The sequence below is a fragment of the Grus americana genome, chromosome 5 (assembly GCF_028858705.1).
Source record: "Grus americana isolate bGruAme1 chromosome 5, bGruAme1.mat, whole genome shotgun sequence".
Taxonomy (NCBI): domain Eukaryota; kingdom Metazoa; phylum Chordata; class Aves; order Gruiformes; family Gruidae; genus Grus; species Grus americana.
Genome location: NC_072856.1, coordinates 40,169,877 through 40,189,425, shown reverse-complemented (window position 1 = coordinate 40,189,425; position 19,549 = coordinate 40,169,877). Strand labels below are relative to the sequence as shown.

Genomic DNA, 19,549 nt, shown 5'->3' with positions numbered 1-19,549 from the left:
ATATTTTAGTTTCTGATTAAATAAGTATTTAATAGCAGATCTATCAATCTAAAAGAAAATGTTTTCATTTAAAATATATACACCTAAAATACTGATAATGGGTGTAAGAAATCGTTGCAATAGTACATGGAATCAGAAAATGTTGGGGTTTATTACTTTCTGACTTTTAGATCCTTGAGAAAAGCATAATGCATTTTTGAACAGTATTCTGTAAATCTAGAGAGATGTTTATTTTCAGATACACTGTCTTTTCTGGCATGTAAGATTGTAATGTTCTCACCAAAGAGAATTGTAGTAGTTTTATGATTTTGTTATTTCAAACCAGGAATACATTAAAAGACTAACCAAATTTGAGCTTTGAAAGCAAACAGTTCTGTTGCTTATTACTTTATTAAGGTACTGGGAAAGAAAATGGGAGATGTCACAACTCCTTTTAGAGACTTTATTTACAAACCTTCTTCCCTCTTTTTCTCAAAAAAGTGACAAGTGTTTTCTTCTGGTACTACTTTGGTAATCCAAAAATTATGTGGGGCTTCATGGAGACCACTGCTTAAGTATCTAGTTCATGTAGTTCTGGAGTTGAGGACCCAATTTCCCTCCCCAATTAGAATGGTATGAGTTCAGCAAGAAATATCATTTCATTCCTCATACCTCTTCATGGAACTTATCTTTGTAGATTATACACACATAAATGCCTTTCTGCTAGTATGAGGTTTTAAAGTAACGTAGTTAATTGATGCAAGCTGCTTCTTAGACCAACTGCTGTGATTTTTTAATAAAACAGCTTAAACAGCTTAAAAAACCCCACAAAACCCCAAACAAAAAACCCAAACCAAGCAAAACCAGTTGTTACCCACCTAGCTACATAAAGAGACCAAATTATGAAACCCTGACAACAACATGAGATTTGCTGGAGGAGGGGAGACCCCTCAGTCATCAGTTGGTGATATCTCAGGGAGTTCATCAGCTGAAACCCAAGAAAAGGAGTGGGTCAGTTGTTTGCACCTTTTCAGTTGCACTGTCATGTACCAGATTCCTCAGTGTGATTTCCTGAAGCTGGAATCCCAGCTTTCATCAGCTTGGATCTGCTTTCTGGCTTCCTCCTGTCTTACTGCAGGAGTTTCCTGTGAAGAGTAATTGCTAAGACGTTTTCTATACTGACACGTTGTAATACTAGCTCCTAAACACTACAGCAAGAGTAAGTAAAAGATCAGCCATGCAGTACCTCTTCTACTATTACAGAATTGGGAATGGTTTTCTGCCCTGATTGCACGTGAACTTTACCATTGCAGAAATTGCTGGATTTAGTTAGTCATCTCCTAATAGTTCGGAGTATTTCACTAGACAACACTATGCTAAGACGACTTACTTTCTCTCTAATGCAAAGGACAGCAAAAGAAACTTGTAATACGTCATGGCCTGACTGATGATCACACTGTTACAAATTAAAGCCTTCAGTCAGATGTCTCAGGTTATACACGAAATTAAATACATCTCCTCCATAAACACTCAAGAGCATCAGTGTCTGCCCATGGATGAGCCTTAGCTAAATGCAGCATTTCAGCAATGCTAAAATTCCTGTGTCGTGGAGGGGAGGAAAGTATGCCCAGTTCTGCAGCACGGGAGAAGAGAAAGAACTGTATAAACAGTCTGTAATGTTCGAGGAAGTATTCAAACTAATGCAGGCAGTACTTTATTGAAATATATTCAGATATAGTTTCAAATTATTATAGATTTTGGCAATAGTAGATCACGAATTAGTTGAAGATAGGTTATCTCTCCTTTTTAATTAAAAAAAAAAAGTTACCTACATACAGGGCCATAAGAATTTGTATATGCCTTGAAAATTTATTTTGAAAGGAGGAAACAATCCTCTGAAAACAGGAGAGACTGGTGTTGAGCACTACAGTGGATAATATTAAGCACTTGAGCAGTGGAAAGGACAAAAGAAATGCAATATATGTTCAGATGCTTATGTTGAACTAGTTGAAGTGTTTTATTTCTAGACTACATTACAAATATCTAAACAGATTATACATTCTAAAGGTCTGTAAATTCAAGGTGTATTATGGCAATTATTTTTGAATGGCATGTCTGAAGAGGCAATAGAACATAGTGTTACTGCCACAGCTTTGCTGCTGAAAACTCTGTGTGCTGTGGGTAAACATCCCCTGAGGCACTGATATCTGATGTCAAAAGCTGTACTGATCCACTGCATTCATTTTTTACTGCACATGTCGATACTGGTCAGGGTAGAGAAAGCTGAACTGTCAGTCCTTGTACTATGGGGTTATACAATCAGTTCATATCCTAATACTATGCATTTTCTAATTTTCATTGTGGTTTACTTAATTACAAAATCTTTTATAAAGACTGGACAACCTGTGATTAATTTCTTTTTCTTATTGTACTTAAGTTCTTGGCAGTTTAAGGAATTATAAATAGGATCATCTTCTGGTTTAGAGCTTATATTACAGGTTCTTGAAAGATATGAAAATTTATCTAGAAAAATTTATAGTTGAGAGGAGTCGCTCATTATACCTGAAGCACTTTAGTCCATTTTAGGGAAGAAAATTGTACCTACAGATGGCATGCTAACCGAAACAGTTTCTGGTAGAGCTAGAGGTTTCTGGTGAAACATAAGAAGTTTAATCAGCTCAGAATGCAGCACCTGCTGTGCTTTTAAATTCATAACAAACATTATTACTTGCCTGTTGCATTGGTGCATTATGCAGTAGGATTTTAATGGAGTGTAAGAATCAGGTAACTCGCTGAACAACTGTTGTGTGTCTGCTGACTGGTCCGGAGGAGATAAGCGCAGGCTATTGCGGTCAGCCAGATGAATCATCGTTTAGTACCAGTATAGATTCTGGCATTTTGGAAGTGAAAGGTCAGGCATTATTATGAGAGTGGAAGCAGAAGGGTATGCTGAGTTACAGATTCAGTCAACTGCACATTAAAAGAGGAAAAGAGAACTTTCATTATGAATGTTAGTAGCCCTCACAAATAAAGTTTTATTTTTACCTTTTAAACTGTTTTCTTCCTTTCAGTTTATGTATGTTTAAAATATTATCTGTTTTAACACTTTTTTTTCTGTTGACTACATAAGATTCTGATAGTGTTTGTCTAGGACATATGAGGACACTTCAGAAATGTATTAAACCCACTAATTTGTATTTTGAACCCAGTTGGCTTATTAGGCTGCGCACCAGGGTGTTAGTATCATTAATATCGTTCTGTCAGTAGTGTATTGCTTGCCATGTTGCTGTTTTCTTAGCTGTGCATTTTCTGTTTCATTTCTTCTTCAAAATGTTAGGAATGTTCATCTGGTCTCCTGACGGGCAAAAGACAGAGTCCTTTACTAGTGCTATGGAAATCTTCCCTAATGTGTTCATTGAATCCAAAATTTGCTTAGTTAAATTGCATTTCAGACTGAAAAAGGATCCGAATCTTTGGAGAAAGGATTTTATCAAGTTATATTTGTAGGAAGGGTTCCTTTTGATTAGAATACTCTCAAAAATTAGTAGGCAGCCCAAACCAGGAAGCAAGGCACAGAAGTTGCACAGTTACAGCAATCAAAGATGGCTGTAAATGAGTAGTCAGTCATTCATAAACACCGAAAGGAAGAGAAACCAGAAGTTGCATCTTAGTAGGTGTCTCTCTCTAAAATTCAGTCTTACTTTTTGCTGAAGAAAAGGAAGTAAATTTATGTAAGGTGAACTTAAGTTGAAAAGTGTTCTTCAGTCTTGATGTGATTAAGGAGTATTTGCTACAAGCTTCAGCTGGGCCTGTGAAAAGGTAACTTTCATGTTCCACTCATGAAATAAAGGATACAAATGCAAATCACCAAAATAATATACTGTAAAATTCACAGTAGATTTGAACAGAATGGAATATGCTTGCTCTGATAAACCAGCTTCTTTAAGCTTTACTACTAGTTTCTGAAGGTCTTTGGTATTCTTTTGACTAGCCTTTAAAAATTATTTATTTCCACTGCCATTCGTTAACATCAATAAATATTAAGTTATTACATGAGATCTGGATTGTAGATGAGTTGACCTCTTTCTAAAATTGTGTTGTTATTATTTCAAGTTGTCTGTAGATGCAACCACCACCACTTCATCTGTGTATTTGTGACCTTTTTTGGATGACCTATATTTGCCTTTTTTCCCTTAAATGGAAGCACAGACTCTATAGAACAAGCCGACAAATGAGAGTTGCTGTGGCTCTGTACTTCTATTCTGACTCTTTCTGAGTTCTGTTTTTCAAGGCCTTCAAGGAAACAATTGTGTTAGAAGCCTTCAGACTTTCATTCTTGCCAGCATAGTTTATGTCTTATGTTATACCTTGTTCATGAAAGTTTTATTAAAAACTGCTGTTGAAATTTGCCAAGCCTTTTCGTGTTATGTAGAGGGAAGAAATATAGTTACACTTTTAATATGAGTTTGCTTATAAAAATTCTATCTGTTTTTACTAGGGCAAAATTACATTGGGAGGTAAGAGGTCTTTGCCAGCCACGGGAAGGCAGATGACGAAACGTTAGCATCTTGTGCGAATTAGCGGAATGTACTTCATCTGCTTGCTGTGAGCAGTTGTGCTCAACTTGGCAGGACTCCTGAAGGAAGAAAGTCAGATAGCAGCTATTTTACGTTCCCTTGCTGAGCTGATGAGGGCAGGAATTGATCCACTGCTTTTGTTAAGGAGCTGTTTCTGGTTTAATATCACATAGACAGTACACTATCTGATCATTGGATGCTGACATTTTATTTGGATTCAGTACAGTTTATACTGTCTTGTATATGATAAAATATATTGAACTGGATAAAAGCTGTGGATAGTAAATGCCATATATCAACTGGATAGTAATGTTAGTCCAACTGCCAGGTCCTTGAGATAAACATTATAATGTTATATCTTTGAACATCATTTTATATTACTTATATTTGGTCATAGTTTCTGACTTTGCTTTGTTGCAATTGAAAAGCATCGCTCTCTTGGTGTCTTCATGGCTACGTTAATGCTCTCTTTTTCTTGTGTCTTTGAGAAATACAACTATCTTTTCTGTATCCTGTCCAAGATGATATCTTTTAAAATTATTCTTCCTCTATGTCCTTCTAATTGTCTCTAGCTATCATCTGTTTTCTTATTTCTGTAGAGGTAAGGCTTACTACTGATTGGGTTAAAGTAGATTGATTTTGTATCCCTCATACTTCATTAGCCTACATCATTCTTGGATCATGAATGTCAGATAGATGACTTGGAGTTTGAAGTTCTTCAGACTAAAAGATTCTCTCCTTCTTTGTTTATGTTTTGCCTCATTGTCTTTTCTTCAGCTCATAAGCATTACATTTGTTACCTTCTGGATACCAACTTCAAGATTCGTATTTTGTCTTCATCAGCAGAATCTTTCTGAACTTCTCCTCCCCTCTCGCCTTACCATTCCTTTCTTTCTACTGCAGGAGGGAGTAGGTAATAATAGGGTGAAAAAAATAGATATCCTGTCAACATCACTTCCTTATATTCTCTGGCTGCATCATCAACAGTACACACTGAGTAAAATGATATACAACAGGCAAATGTTAGTAGCGAATTAGTTAATGTGTCAACTTAGCTTCTAGTGCTCTTACAGAAACACAGGCCATGCTTCCTTACTATATGTTTTTAGTATTTACTAATTATCTCAGCAGCAGAAAATCTGAAATAATTGCAAGATTTTGTGAACGTGGATTGCAAGAAAGCAAGCAGTGTATTTCTTCATAGGAACAAAATTACGTCTTTAAGCTTTTTGAATAATAATTTCTCACTCATGTCAAGATTTTAGATGTCTTTTTAAAGCTCGATTAGTTGGTAATCATAAACAATGTCATTTTATATTCATAAAAACATCAAATGTTGGAAAAAATACTATTGGTAGGGAAGATGAATTTTCCTTGAGAGAAGCCATACAAATCCTTCTCTCAGGACAGGACCTTTTTATGAGAGGTCACTGTTCCACTGCTAGCTAATAGATGAGACATCCTACGTTGTACACCTTTAATTGTCCAATTTTTTGAGATAATACATTGTCAATTTATTTGTGCGCTGTTTAATGAAAATACCAAGTTTTCTATTCAGTCAGCATACTTGATTTTCCAGAAGTCATACAAACACTTTCATTTCCAAAGGCTCATAAAGAAACTATGCTTTCATGAAAGAAGAGGACAGATGCTCAAATGGATAAATAACTATTTATGAATTAGAAAACAAAGGGTAGAAATGCATGCTGTTTTCACAGTGTAAGCAGGTCACTAGCAGAGGTTCTTAGGTCTGTGCTGTTAAATGCATTCCTAAATGGTCTGGAAAGCATGACTTGTAAAGTGTCAGTGTCACCCCAGACGAAATTCAGTATAGATCAATATAAAGTGTCAGGGGACTTTCTTGATTTTTGTCTATGTAACAAAGGGTCTGAGTTAGCCGATACTGCCCAAAATTGAGAAGTTCAAGTTATAATATGAAAATGTCATCTTACTTCTCAGTACCAGTCAAGAAAAGCAAATACAAGTTTTTGTAGGAAATTCGTAGGAAAGGAATAGAGACAAAACAGAAAATGCTTGTAATGTCACTGCGCTTGTGTCATCTGTCTTTGTCACCTCCTGTCTGCTTTAGAGAATGCTTTTGCTGCAAAGCATGGGCATCTGAGGTGGTGGTCTGAGGAAATACCACTAGATGCTGATGCTGCTTTGGGAACTCCTCTTTGAAAGGCAGGATGCCAGGCTTAGGAGATTTTGGTCTGATCCAGTCATTCTTATGCTTTTGTATTGTATTATACACAAGATTTCACTGAAAAGAAACATTTTTCAAGTTACATCAGTTTAACAGGGTTAACCTCAATGACTGTGAATTTTCTGTGTTGTTATGATTAAGGTAGAATAAGCAATTACGTGATTTTTAATTGTTACGCATCAGTAGGTTATACAGCCAGCTTTCCAAGAAAGACAGGCTTGAAATTTATTACAGTTCATTACAGTTACATTCATAGCAGTTAATGCATTAAAAAAATGCCTATCAGCTTCTAAAGTAGATCTAATTAACTCTTGACATTCATTTTACATTATATAGTAGGTATATATGTTAAAACCTCTGAACCTAAAAAGAAATTATTTTCATTAAAATATCTTATTCTCACTTGGGTGAGGCTTTTTTTTTCCTTTCTTACTCATTTTTACTCAGTTTTCTTTAATATGGTACACATCATATTTACCCTTCTTTAAAAGGTTTTAGATATTATCATTTTGACTAACACAACCCACTTAGTAGGTCAATAGATTATTCAAGTATTATACTTCATCAGCCCCCATTTCAGCTGATGCTTTCTCAAAAGACTTGAGGTGATGAATGAAACTTGGAATCTGTGGTACATTGTCCTATATTTTAATGGATATTTCTGTGCTCATTTGGACTTCTAATGTGATGGTATAATCTGATTAACATTCTGAATAGATATGAAATGCTTAAAATTAAAAAGGCATGTTAATACAAAACATATTTCCATCAAATGATGAATCAACACTGTTTACTGTTTTACAAATTTATTTAATCTATTTAGTCTTTCCTTACTCTATGGTGTGTGAAACTTGGACATGGCTATAAAATATTTCGTAGGATGTGTCTTTAATAGCACTTGAGCTTTTCTTACAGCTAGAGTGGCAAAATCCTATTGATCAGTTGTCTCCAAATTTTTTTATTGTGCAGCCCATCACTAAAAATTTTTGAGCATACACCCCCAATATATGTTTGTTTACTTATTTATTTATAACTCACATGTATTGCTGAAATTCTAGTATTTTCTTCCTGCACACTTATGGATTGTCTTGTGCACATCCAGGAGTGTGTGCACCCTGCTTTGGAGACCACTGCTATAGGTTCATGTAAACTTGTATATTAGAAAAGAAATTGTTCACCTCTTAAAAAAATTTAAATCGTATTTTTTTTATTATGAGAGTAAGGAAACTTCAATTAAATTTTCTTTCTCCTTTTCTCAGTTCTTAGTCTCAGTTGTTTCTGGTAGATTCTAATCATAAAACTGCCAAAACTTGAAGATTTCTCTTTTCTTCACCAGACTCCATCTCCTTCCATCAAATAACTACCTCTCCCACTTCATTTTCACCAGCTACATGTAATGAGGAACAAGTTCTGCTTAGGCTAAGCAGAAAACTCTTTGATTTGTCATATAGCTTTGTATTTGATAGATTTATTTGACAGTTTATTTGGCCAATATGTGCTTGACCAAACATTTGTATCATTGTATTGGTTAATTGATAGTGGTGAGTTTTGAATGAAGAGTAGCTGTAAATGATTTGGAGAGCATAATGAAAAATAAAAGGCAACCCACTTGGAATAACTTGCCCATCAGATGAGTTGTGTTGTTAACCTGTCAACGGTGTATTCTACACTGCTTGCATATACGTCAGGAAAAAAATCTACTGTTTGGAGAATCTTTCTACTTTTTCAGTCTCTCTGAATTCGTGGTCTCAATAACTCATTGCTCCAGTAGATTTCATATTAAATATGGCTTATTTAAAAAGCATGTCTTTCAATATCACTGTTAAAGCCATCACATTTACTTTCGTTGGGTGACTGCTGGCTTTGGTTTTTTGAAAGAGCAAATAGCAACACACAGTCTCATGGTTATTTCCAATAAATGATGTTTGCAACCTTATGTGGTAAGATACACATCTTCTTTTAGGAAGTGCTTGATGTTTGTAGCTAAAGCAGGTCTGAGCACAAACAAGCAAACCTCCTTCCCTTGGGGAATATAACAATTTGAAACGGAAACTGAGGAGGAAGAGACTCAGGAACTGCCATAGGTTGCTATCTGCTGTTTTTTATATCTGGATGGTAGAGTGACTCAGACCTGGAGATGCTGTTGTTCCAACTGAAATCTGGCTCACTCCAGCTCTTAAAGAAGCCCCAAGAATGTTTCTGTTAACCTAGGTAAGGTGTGACTTGTTGCCAAAAAGAAGTTTGCAAGGAGAGCTTGCCTGCTTCTTAGGACATAAAGACTTCTAGCAGTGTAGTTTGTTGGTGCAGAAGGTTATAGTACAGAGGTTGGTTGTTTCCTGGTTTGTTTTTTTGGCTTCCTCTTCTTGAATCCAGTAAATTCTTACTCATTTCCTCTCCAAATGAAACAATTCCAGTCTTTTAATCTCTCCTTATATGGAAGTCTCTTCCATGCCTCCAGTGGTTTTTCTCATCTGTCAGTAGTTCTGCCTTACCATACTTCTTTTTGGGTCGGTCTCACAAAAACTGAACACAGAATGTCAAGTGAGGAATATTAGTATCACCATTTGTCAATGTTAATTTCAATCCCATTTATTTATGTGCATAAGTGAAATCCTGGGTAAATTTACTAAGTCAGTAGAATACTTTTGTTATCTTCAGTGGAGCAACGGAATATTCTCTGAACATTTTGCTTATCTTCTTGACCCTCAGAGCTACCTGGCCAGGCACTAGAGATGTTTCCATGATGAGTCATTCTTGAATTGTTGTAATCCATTTTTAAAAAAACAACCATAATTCAGAGCAATAATTAATTTATTTCTTCCAGGTTATGTCATCTTGAGCATTTCATGTGCAATTTTTCCACTTCCTTAGCATTTTCCGTTTCCTTACCAGTTTCTGAAGGGAGCCTACAGGAAAGATGGTGAGGGACTGTTTATCAGGGAGTGTAGTGACAGGACAAGGAGTAATGGGTTTAAGCTGAAGGAGTTTCGATTTAGATTAGATGTTAGAAAGAAATTCTTTACTGTGAGGGTGGTGAGGCACTGGAACAGGTTGCCCAGAGAGGTTGTGGATGCCCCATCCCTGGCAGTGTTCAAGGCCAGGTTGGATGAGGCTTTGGGCAACGTGGTCTAGTGGAAGGTGTCCCTGCCTGCAGCAGGGGGGTTGGAACTAGATGATCTTTGCGGTCCCTTCCAATGCAAACCATTCTATGGTTCTATGATTTTTAGGTTCCCTTCTCCCTTTTGTAGTCTTATCCTAGAAAGATGAAAGTGGGGCCGAGAAAATGCAATGGTTATATACAGTCATGCTTATGTTCTTTGTCTCCAAAGGTCCCATATCAAAGATCTGAGACCTGAAGAAAACATTATTACTCAGGCAGACAATAAAGCATATTCCAACAGTAGTCATATACTTCCAGGATTAGTTTTTTCATCACCTTCCTGGGCTTCAAGGTGAGGCTGACTGGTCTGTAGTTCCCTGGGTCCCTCCATCTTGCCCTTCTTGAAGGTAAAAGTGACATTTGCTTTCCTTCAGTCTTCAGGCACTTCTCTCAATCACCATGATTGTTCAAAGATTATTGAGAGTGGCCTCACAAAGGCATCAGCCAGATAACATTTCTGGGTGCATCCCATCAGGGCCCATGGACATCGAATGATACCATGAAAAAAACCCCTCCCCTGTGTATGTGTGTGGTGGGTTGACCCTGGCTGGAGGCCAGGTGCCCACCAGAGCTGCTCTATCACTCCCCTCGTTCACTAGACGGGAGAAAAAGTATAACGAAAAGCTTGTGGGTCGAGATAAGGACAGGGAGAGATCACTCACTAATTGTTGTCACGAGCAAAACAGACCGAACTGAGAGAGGGAATTCATCTAATTTATTACTAAGCAAAACAGAGTAGAGCAATGAGAAATAAAATCAAATCTTAAAACACCTCCCCCCACCCCTCCCATCTTCCCGGGCTCAACTTCACTCCCCGCTCAGTGGCACAGGGGGACGGGGAATGGGGGTTACGGTCAGTTCATCTCACGGTGTTTCTGCCGCTTCTTCATCCTCAGGGGGAGGACCCCTCTTAATCGTTCCCCTGCTCCAGCATGGAGTCCCTCTCACGGGAGACAGTCCTTCACGAACTTCTCCAACATGGAGTCCTTCCCATGGGCTACAGTCCTTCACAAACTGCTCCAGCGTGGACCTCTCCCACAGGGTGCAGACCTTCAGGAGCAGACTGCTCCAGCGTGGATCCCCCACGGGGTCACAAGTCCTGCCAGCAAACCTGCTGTGGCGTGGGCTACTCTCTCCACGGGTCCACAGGTCCTGCCAGGAGCTTGCTCCAGTGTGGGCTTCCCATGGGCCACAGCTTCCTTCAGGTGCCTCCACCTGCTCCGGGCATGGGGTCCTCCACGGGCTGCAGGTGGAATCTCTACACCCCCTCATCCTTCCTCCATGGGCTGCAGGGGGACAGCCTGCCTCACCATGGTCTTCACCACGGGCTGCAGGGGGATCTCTGCTCCGGCGCCTGGAGCACCTCCTGCCCCTCCTTCGGCACTGACCTTGGTGTCTGCAGAGTTTCTTACATCTTCTCACTCCTCTCTCTGGCTACAAAAGCTCTCCCTAACTGTTCTTTTTTTTTTTCCTTTCTTAAATATGTTATCACAGAGGTGCTGATGGGCTTGGGCTTGGCCAGCGGCGGGTTCATCTTGGAGCCGGCTGGCATTGGCTCTATCAGACACAGGGGGAGCTTCTAGCAGCTTCTCACAGAAGCCCCTCCCCCCGCCTCCCTTCCCCAAACCTTGCCACACAAACCCAACACAATATGATATATATTTATAAATTCTTAGGGTAATTTTAAGAGATATCTAAACTTTTGCAGATCATTCACATTAAAGAGTGTTAAAAATAGTTTAATGTACACAGAGGTTCCTTAGTGAGTTCAGCGTAGCATTGTATTTTTAATTCCATTATACTTTTAGCCATCAGCATTTATTTGCCATATAACAAACCATTTTCTTAACCTTGTATGAATGAAACTTGAAGGAATTACATAAGTTTTACAGGTGCTACTAATTCTTTTTGAGCACCTCTCCTTTTTGAGATGTATAGTTCTGTCAGTGACCATGTAATCTATCACTTGATTTTTTAAGAAGCCTTGGAAAAGAACTGTGAAGAACTTACAAAACAAAGTCAAAGGAAATAAAGATGTAGAAGTCTTGTAGTGTTTACTTTATGATATTAATTTAGATCAGTCTGAGCATAGAAAAGGATCAAGAGGCTTTATTTTTAATTTGGAGCTGCTCCTTATTGCCAATAGTCAGAATTAATTTTGAACACTGCATCAATAGCTCCAGTAAACTTGTGGAGTATTTAATTTTGTTTTCCTATGCTAAATTAATACCTCTGCAATGTAATTTTATGATTAACAGGTCCAGAATCCGTGAACTAAGGTATTGCTGTTTTTTCCACTTGGGTGAAAAATGGGTAAATTCATAAAGAATTCTGTGCTAGGATTTCAAATGAATATAAAACCTACTGTGCTGTATAGTTTGTAGGTTTGAAACTGTGGAATCATTCTCAAATGAATAAAATACATTAAAATTGAACTTTAAAAATTCAGAATGTACAGATGAATCAAGCATGTTGACTCATAAATGTTAATCTTTTATTAAAAGTCTCAGCTAGCACTGGACAAATGATTGCAAATGTTTTATTATCTCCTACGGTTTATTGCTTAAATCTCACGTCATGGGTGAGACAACGTAAACAACCACCCATAGTGAAGCTGGATACTGGCTTTATTTAAGAACAATTTAAGAATTTAAGGAGATCAGAGCTTTTACCTTACTGAAATACCTCCCATGGTGGGTCATTTGCTCCCTTCCCACCCTTACATTCACTAGCTCCCCACTGCCCCTCCCATTAAGGAGGTAGCTGCTGGCCAGGAAAGGCTGGGCACAACATCATGCCACTGCTTGCAACTACCAGTCTTGGACGTCATTGACCAAAATGCATGGATGTTCTCTGGCCTCCATCTCCATGATCTCTGGGATCTTCCCCTACTTCCAGCATCTTGCCTCTAAGCAGGATCTTCACCTTCAACTTTCCAGCCCCCCTTCTTCTTTCTGAGATGACTACTTCTTTTTGGCGACCTTTCTTTTCCACCTCCTCTTCTTTCTAGACCCCCAAGCTCACAGTATTTCCAATCTAAATAGTCCATGTGCAGAAGCACGTGTGATCAGCCTTGTAGCTTGGTGGTTCAGTTTCCTGTATCTCTGTCACTGGAGGGTTGGGGGCTTGCCTCTTTTGCTTAGTCTGGGTGTTATAAAAAATTGCAACTAGCCTGTACCTGTTGCAGTTAGCAAGTAGCAGGCTTCTGCTTTAGAGTTCAAAATTCAGTACTGAAAATTTATCTCGCCCTCCATCCCTGCCTCCTACAGCCAATTACCTGCCAACTGTTACCATTCATGATTTAAGCCATTTTTCACCTAAAACATTGGGATAAAGCAATAATAAGTAAGGAAAACAAAACAAAACTTACTGGAATAGAAGGATTTTCCTGCATGTAAAATTTAGAGTGCTGAAGTACTCACATACATATGCAGAAAGCTCATTAGATTCAAATTTTCCATATCCAAGTTTCCTTATTTCAGAGCAGAATGAATAAAGAAACAGAGTGATTGTAAATCTGTACATATCTAGATTTTAGGAAGTTATAATTTCTGTTATGTATTAGGGTCCTGATAATCTTAGTTTAATTTTTAAATCAGATTTCAAGATGGAGATTAGAGATCTTATCTTTGGCTTGTATGAACTGCCCTAGCTCTGTTCACTTTGATGGAACTCTGAAAACTTAAATTGTCTCTGATTGCCAGGGTGGAATATCGAAAAGAATAAAATGCTTACCTTTCTCTTAGCCCAGGGAAATTGTATACGCTGTCAGTAATTGTTATAGTTTAATCAGTGCTTGAAGTGGAATAGTGTATAATGGTATGTTTTATTTGTTTTTTAAGTGATGAATGCCAGCAGCTTTTGTAGGGAAGGACTCGGTTACAAGTGCCTTTGGGAAGTCAACGGGATACATTACTCTTAAAGACATTCCAAATGGGAGAGGGTAGCAGAAGAATGCTTTTTGTACCTGCTAGATATTACTAATCATGTGGTTGATGTTTTCTTATGCTATGAGAGGCTTGGATGCTAGATGACAGATCCCATTACATGAAGCTCTGTTGCTCTTAGTAGCAGGATCTCACCTCTGCTAATAGTTCAAAGCCCTTTTGGACTTGGAACTCAAAATGACCAGTAAATCATTTGCCTCTCTCTGAAAGCAGGACCTGGCCTCTGTGAGTTGCAATGGCTTCTTGTTCTCATTTCCAGCTGTGCTGAATGATAGATCAGCTCCTGAGCCCAGAACAAGGAGTACTAGCCATTAACAGCCAAGTCATTAACAGACTTGATGAAATAGTCTTGTCAAAACTGTTGTAGTTTCAATGACTGTGTTTTGGTGATACTGGGAATGCTTAAATAGATGATGACAGGTTAGTCTGAGTTAACAGTGTAACAGTATCATATTAAGAACATAATATTGCAAACTTTTCTGCAGAGTAGTAAGTTTTTCAGGATATGCTTGTAGGCATATTTGGAACCCCTTCTTTTTTTACTGCACAATTTTATGTACAGCTAGAAAGTTGCCTTCACGGCGTCAGTGCTCTGTCAAAGCAAAAGGATAGCCTGGTATTACAGTAGCTTTTTTGTTAATATTTCTTTTTTTCCAATTTAAATGGAGACCTATCTTTGTCTTCATCAGCAGGGCTTTTATTTTTTCACTGAATAACACAGGAGTATTCTGAAAGTTAAAACTTCGGCTAGATGAAGGCCTTTCTAGATGTGTAATTTTTAAAAGGTATGAATTAAAAGATGATGGGAGAAGTTTAAAAGAAGAACCTAATTCATATATGACTGGTTCTGGAATTTCATGCTCTGAAAATCTAAGCTGTGCTAGGTTTAACCATCGAAAGTCAACTATGTCATACAGGTGGCAGAACAAAAAATAGGAATTATCCATGCTTATACTAATTCAAGATTTGTGTAACTTGCTGGTTGACATAGTTCTTCCGGATAAAGTGAATAATGCTTGCAGCCCAGAAAGCCAACTGTGTCCTGGGCTGCATCAAAAGAGGTGTGACCAGCAGGTCGAGGGAGGTGATTCTGCCCCTCTACTCTGGTCTTGTGAGACCCCACCTGGAGTACTGTGTCCAGCTCTGGGGACCCCAACATAAGAAGGACATGGAGCTGTTGGAGAGAGTCCAGAGGAGGGCCGCGAAGCTGATCAGAGGGCTGGAGCACCTCTCCTATGAGGACAGGCTGAGAGAGTTGGGATTTTTCAGCCTGGAGAAAAGGCGGCTCCAGGGAGACCTAACTGCGGCCTTCCAGTACCTGAAGGGGCCTACAGGAAAGCTGGTGAGGGACAGTTCATCAGGGCGTGTAGTGACAGGACAAGGGGTAATGGGTTTAAGCTGAAGGAGGGTCGATTTAGATTAGATGGTAGAAAGAAATTCTTTACTGTGAGAGTGGTGAGGTACTGGAACAAGTTGCCCAGAGAGGTTGTGGAGGCCCCATCCCTGGAAGTGTTTAAGACCAGGTTGGATGAGACTTTGGGCAACGTGGTCTAGTGGAGGGTGTCCCTGCCCCTGGCAGGGGGGTTGGAACTAGATGATCTTTGCGGTCCCTTCCAACCCAAACCATTCTATGATTCTAAGTCCTCTAGTAGTGATTCGTTGGGATGCTCGTCTACACTCCCTTGTATTCCAGCCCCAAAACCCTATATAAAGGTAGGATCTAGCAATCCTTCACTGTTCCCTGAAACTGTTTCCTGCCTTTTCTTGCTTTGTCCTTGGTTTCTGGAATTTCTAAGCATAACTTTCAGGACCCTTCAGTTCCGGTGGACCCTTCATTACTAACTCCTGCTCCCTTATCGTCACAGAAATACAGTCCAGATGTTCTCACAGTTCATTGTAGGTGAACAGTTTTGCCAGTCAACTCATCCCTGCTGAGTTTTAACTCCAATACAAATTTACTGTTGTGGCAGATATGGGAGGGTGAGTTCACCATGAAAATGGCAGCCTAACCTGCTGCAGAACTATTTAAATCCAGCCATAATTCAGCACAGACAGTTTACTTTTCTATCAGGGGAAAAAAACCCTGATGTTAATTCAATAATCAATTAACTCAGGGAAAATTTAAGCTTCCATGGAAAGGCAATTTCTTTGAAAACTGGTCATATCTGTTTTGCAACATGTGCTGTACAAGAAATTTTAAGGACCTTTAAATTGAAGGACATTTAAATGGAAAAAACCTAAATATGTAATACTGCATGTGTGTTTATAACAACTGATACAACATCTTCAAGTTCAGTACTTTAGGAGGTTTCTTTACATTTGATTTCTGCCTCCCAAAAATTGCATTATTACTGCTAAGTGTGGTGTTTATTTAATATCACATATATTTGTAACATGAACTAAACAAAAGATATAATAAAGTCATTTCTAAATTACTTTTTTGCCATGAGAGTGGAAACATTTTTTATTACAAGAGCATGAGCCATGATAACCCATTAATTAATTTGCGGGGAGACCGGAAGGTTCAGTTACAGCTTTAATGGAAAGGATATCAATTATTGCTTCACCATTTGTGAAGGGGCGGTGGGGGATGGGAAGAGACCAGTACAACAGAAACGGAGTTGAGAGAATGACACTCAACAACAAAGTACTTTCCATCCACTTAACAGCTTCAGGTGGACCTGAATTCAGGGCACAGGAAAACAGCCAAATGATTAAATCCATAAGGCAAAACTACTTGTGGGAGGTTTTAATTTCAGATTTTCTTCTACAGAGATATTGATATTTACTTTTCACAAAAACTAGTATTTTAATATAAAGAAACATTAAAATATTTTTAATCAATTATCTAAATTATTAAGTTAAATTGAAGTTACTGGTTTTTCTAAGCTTAGTTGTGTTTTTACTGCATTGTTCATACTATTTGAAAAACCACCCAGTAAATCTATGTAAAACTCCTTTCCAATCTTCCGATTTAGTAAGCATCATTTACTCAAAATAGAATTTAAATACGTGCATAACTTTAGGTCTGTATTCAAGGAAATTGGCATAAACTTATATACATACTTAAATCCTTTTCTAGACCGAGACACTATTTTTGTTTTATACATCACTCATGTTTTAATAGTGCTTTGATTATTACTTGTATGCTTTTAGAAACAACCTCAGGGAAGTCTATTTTCATAAACAAAAAGTTTGCATCTCTAAAATTTACATATATGTTATCAAAATTCATGACTATCATGTCATACTTTATAGTAGTGTATTTCCTTGTCTTCTCCCTTGGGGAGAAACGCATGCTCACCGAGAATCTTGTTTTAGTAAGCTTTTTGGTTTTATATTTTTTATGTGCAAAATTTAAACTAGAGACACAATAGCTAGAAGTGTGCATTGCAGTTCTCTTGGAAGCTGATAGGGCATGGTGTTTCAATTTTGGTGCTTATCCTTGAGAAAGCTTCCAGATACATAGCTTTTCCACCATCGTTTTGTTATGTGAAGAAGTGGAGATGTTAATTGTAGTATTCTTCGTAAAACTGTAGGTAGATAAGCTGTGCAAAATCCAGAATCAAAATTCTTGAACAGAAGGGCTGAGGCTCTCAACTTAGGTTGAAACTCTGAAAGAAACAAGTAGAGAGATTGAAAGGCTTAGTGATGTGTTTATAGCGGTCTGCATTGCTGAGGAGGTATGTTGTAGCATGCTGTATGGCTGGAGTTTCCAAAATGCTGAAGACCATGTCTTCACTTGTATATCACAGTTTCATAGACCAGGCAAGAGGAGAGGAAAGTGTGAATTACCAAGGCCCAAGATGACTCCTTGGTAGTCTCTAGGAGAGCAGATGACAGAAAATATCCCTGTCGGCTGCTTCCATATGAGACAACAGTGGAGAATCCAGCTGCCTAACCTGTAGGCTGACCAGCACAGATGCTAGCTTGTATTTTCTCTGCAGAGAGGTTACAGTAGGGCTGTGAGGTCCTGAAAATGTGTTCCTTGCTCTTCCTTCTCTAGTCCAACTTTTCTTTATGTTCAGTATGATTTTAATCTCTAATTTGATCTCATCCAGCTGCTGGGCTATCATATCTGAATTGGTATCCGTATGTGGTAGGACCACAGAGATGTCTGTTGCCTGACTGTGGCACCCTTTTCTCCTGGTGGCTGCATGCTGGTGATCTAGAGGCCCAGAAAAATAAATCATTCTTGAACTCCCAAAACAAATTATGTATTGGGGAGGTGCTGTCCTCATTCCTATGATATATCTTCAATATGAAAATATATAGGGAAGTTAATATGCCTATATTTTATTCTGTAGGTACAAGTGACGAATAAAGACATGTTTTTATATTTTAAATGACATCAAAACATATTTTAAAGTTTGAGTGCTTGATCTTCCAATGTATTTTTTGTTTTGGTCAGAATTGTAGGAGAACATCTGGCTATAGGAACAGAAAAGACACTTGACGTTAAGTCCTAGAGAAAGTAAAATCACAAGAATTGTATTAAACATCTAAAATATGTTCTGATGAGTTGTGTTTTCTAATATACCAAGGACAGGATTGCCATTACAGAGTGAGCCTTGCCTTAACAGTGAACTTGACTGCTTTGGTCTGGAAAAAACCTGAAAATTAACATACTCGAACAAGTATCCTTATGTGATTAGAAGCCCTGAAAGAAATGCCTGGCCTAGCACTGTTAAATAACTGCAAAACTATTTTATTTCTGAATTGGAAGTTCTAATGTTGGACTGGGTTATGAAGTCACAGATTCACAGATTAGTAGGGGTTGGAAAGGACCTCTAGAGATCATCTGGGCCTAATTTTATTAATTAAGTAAACTTTTGAACATAGCTTATTATGAAAACCAGGCACAGAATAATTCTAGGAAAAGAATATGAAATGGTGAATTAAACAAACTGTAAGGTGATTTGGATTGTTTTAATAAAAAAGTAGAAAATGAAGATTTGGTGTCATTGGAGTCATTGGATCCTACTTTTGTGTTGGTATTCCAAAGATCTTTGTTAAAAGATCCCTAGGCTGGGAATTGGTTGAGACTAGAAATAGCTCGTCATGGTTTTTTGTGGACATTTTTGGAAAAGTTTTTCCCAAGAGTAGCAGTTTTATGCACAGAAGGATCTGAATCCAGGGCAGAGATCTTTATTGGTACTCTGCTCTAATTAGTTAAAGACCCTTTCTTGGTTGGTATGCAGATTTGTCGTCCTCTTTTCATTAATACACAAGGATCAAGCCAGGGCCTAAGCGTATTTAGATCTTTTAGAAATTTATTTGAACAGACCCATTAAAAAATGTGGAGGTTTTTTTGTTTACTTGATTGCAAATCAGGAATGTATTTCTGTTCAGAGACAAAGCATTTCTGTTAAGTGGCTACATACCTGGTTCATTCATACTGATATCTGTGAAGAGTAAGCACACACTTAAATCACCTGTTTAAATGGCAGTCGGAATGAGATCAAATGTTTGCATATGTGCTTAATGTTTAACAACATTTGACAGATATTATTTTTCATTAGACTATCTGATATATGTTTAACATACTTATTAAGAAAAAGAAAAGAGTTCATTAAAGTAGATTTTTTTTTTTTTTTAAAGTATTGTGGTTCTGGCTACCTCTGTATACTAAATAGTATTTAAAACACTATCATTGTTTATTTTTATAGCTTACACTAGT

General features: G+C 37.9%; 1 protein-coding gene across 3 annotated transcripts in view; it reads left to right on the top strand.

Annotated features, from left to right (window-relative positions):
* The window catches only part of PRKD1 (protein kinase D1), a 154,706-nt gene that overhangs the window by 87,763 nt on the left and 47,394 nt on the right, over positions 1-19,549 (top strand). The gene's annotated exons all lie outside the window — the stretch shown is intronic.